This window comes from Rattus norvegicus, chromosome 13 (genome assembly GCF_036323735.1).
Source record: "Rattus norvegicus strain BN/NHsdMcwi chromosome 13, GRCr8, whole genome shotgun sequence".
NCBI lineage: Eukaryota > Metazoa > Chordata > Mammalia > Rodentia > Muridae > Rattus > Rattus norvegicus.
In genome coordinates this window covers 26746397-26749212 of record NC_086031.1, presented here as the reverse complement: position 1 = coordinate 26749212, position 2816 = coordinate 26746397, and the positions used below count along the sequence as shown (strand labels likewise).

The following is a 2816-nucleotide window of genomic DNA, read 5'->3' as shown; positions in this document are numbered from 1 at the left end:
CATAAGGAAACAACCTTATAAAAGCACCAATCATTTTTTTCTTGCTTTGAGAATATTTGTTTTTCTTTAATAAAATGTTTTTGATTTTGGAATTACCAATGTCTCAGAAAAAAATTACAACAAATTTCTCTAAAAGCATTGCATAGTTGCTTTTTGGATGTTGAATAATACATAGAGGAAAGAAAGAAAAGATTTGGCAAAGATGTGCTCATAAATTAAATGAAAAATCACCATGTTGTTCTTTGCCAAATTGCTAAAATATGTGTGTAATATTGCTTATGTAGGTTTAAGTTTTCCAATACCACGTCACTCATGATAATCACTATGATTGTAATAAATTATATCTATAGTTTAACAGTTTAGAAACTGGTATATTCTAGTGAAACTTAGAGTACATTTACTTTGAAAATGAATATTTATTTCAGGTTTCAGTATTTAAATAATGAAACATCGTGGAAGTCAATGTTAAAAAATGTATGGCATATGTGATTTATATCTTAGTAAGATCTTGTGGTAATAGATGGGAGTGAATCATCTATATTATAATGTATGATGTTTTTTACTTATGAGAAAATGTATTTTCTAGAGTTTCAGTCATGAATAAATTTACAAGGTCTGAGTACACCTAGAAAAATTTATAAAGCACTTGGACTCTTGGGCTGTAATCAACTACGTGAGAACAAATGATAACTTTCTGACCTCGGAAAATTTACTTTTCCTTGTTTGTCCCAGTTTCTGACCTATAAGTTTGTATAATATGAACAATAATTTGATTAGGTAATTTTAAATGACGAAGTGGCAAAAAAACCCCACAATTTGCCATCTGTTGTAAGCCCCAAACATAAAAACTTATGAATTTGATTTAACGATTTGTAATAGAATACATTGATTAACTTTCTAAATCCTCTGGGCTCAGACTATTTTTTTCTATGAATTCACTTTAAAAATTAATTTGCCAAGAATTTTGATACATATGTAAAATCACAAACTCAGTCTGGCTTACATAAAGAGACATTTTTTTTCTAAAAAGAGGAGAAAGTAGAAGAAATAGAAGAGAAGGAAGAAGAAACAAAATCTGAAAATTTTTCTCATGAACATTGCATTTTCATTTATACAATTTGATTTTTCTTGTTGTATTTATCTTTTCAAAATCTGAAAAGTAGGGATTTTTTACAAATACAAAAGCTACAATATTCTCTGTGATTCTGATTTACTTAGTTAAAACTGAGATGGTAGTGAAATAAAAGTGCATCTTTGCAAAATTTTATGCACAATGATTTAAAATTTATTCATTTCTGTTTAAATGCTTGAGTGTTTTGCTTACATGTAGTTAAATATAATATATAGTGCCTGCAAAGACCAGAAGAGGGTACTCATTCCTCTAACACTGGAGTTACAGTTGTTTGTGGCCTGGCTCCTTGTTTTCATCTTCACAAAGACAACTAACTGAGGTAGCTCTCCAGCTTCCAAAGAGATTTTTTAAAAATAAAATATTCAGAATGATTTGATTCTTTGTTTAGTTGATGTTGAGAGAGATATGAACATTTGCTATTCAATGGGAAAGATGTCTTAAAATTTAGATACTGTATTATACTTAATAATAAATATTTTAATGTATGTGAATTTATTATGAACATAAATTATTCAATTTTTTTCATACAAAGGAGTTAATTCAGACACACTGTCTATAAAATCAATGTATTTTACACTTAAAATAAAAGTCTGTAGTTAGCAATACTGAAAAATTAAATCTTTCCATATTTTTGGTGAATAGTAAGTTGACTGTTATACTATACATATTCGAATAACATTATAAACCTTGAAATTGCATCTGTAAAATTTTAGAGTTATTTGACTCATCAAAGCCACAGCTTCTATGGTGTTTCATTTGCTACCTTATAAAAGTAGATACTTTGCAAATCTGATAGAACATATAAGTAATTTTATGGTATTTTTCCTGAGATATGGAGTTTATAAATGAGAACAGAAGAGCATAGTCAGCCAGCTTAGTTCCTGGCTATAGTCTCTGGTCTAAAGAAGTCTCGATGTTTCATGAATGTTCCCATAATCTTATCTGCAGACATTTAGAAATTTCCTGAAATGTAGTGGAAATTGCAAACCTAAATTGTTTTCATTATAAATACTTCAGAAAAAGAAAATTTTGGCTGGAGAGATGGCTCAGCAGTTGGAGCACTGTCTGCTTTTCTAGAGGTACTAAGTTCAATTCCCAGCAACCACATGGTGGCCCACAACCATCTGTAATGGGATCTATTGCCTTCTTCTGGTGTGTCTGAAGACAGTTACAATGTACTCACATACAATAAAATAAGTAAAACCTAAAAATAAAAAAAAATAAAAAGAAAAGAAAAGAAAAACAAACTAAATAAAAACTTGCTTTCCTGCCTCTACAGGCAAGGTAAGTGTGGCAGTTGAATCATATGTGCATTAGTAGGTGGCATAGAGAAGAGGTGATATGTTCATGCCCAGTATTATACCTGTGGGAATATGAATGATTAATAACCTAACATTCCCTGAAAAACTCAAGCCTGAGAATATCACCAGTCTGTTGCCAGGTAGACCTGGAGAGGTTCCCAGGACAGGAAGCTAGCTGGAGACTACACAAAGCCCTCTTGGGATCACAGGTCCCTGGCCAGAGTAAGCCTGAAACAGTGGAAGAGAATGCCAGGGCAGAGAGGCAAGAGTGGGTGGGTAGGTGTGAACATGCTCATAGAAGAATGGTGATAGGATAGGGTGTTTCTAGAGGGAAAACTGGGAAAGATGATAACATTTGAAATGTAAGTAAAGAAAATATCCAG

At 31.5% G+C, this 2816-nt stretch overlaps 1 non-coding gene across 1 annotated transcript; it reads left to right on the top strand.

Annotated features, from left to right (window-relative positions):
• Positions 1-2398: 2398 nt before the first annotated feature.
• On the top strand, positions 2399-2529 carry LOC120096411 (small nucleolar RNA SNORA17). Its single transcript, XR_005492837.1, has one exon. It is a non-coding gene; the product is annotated as a small nucleolar RNA SNORA17 (small nucleolar RNA).
• The last annotated feature ends 287 nt before the right edge of the window (positions 2530-2816 follow it).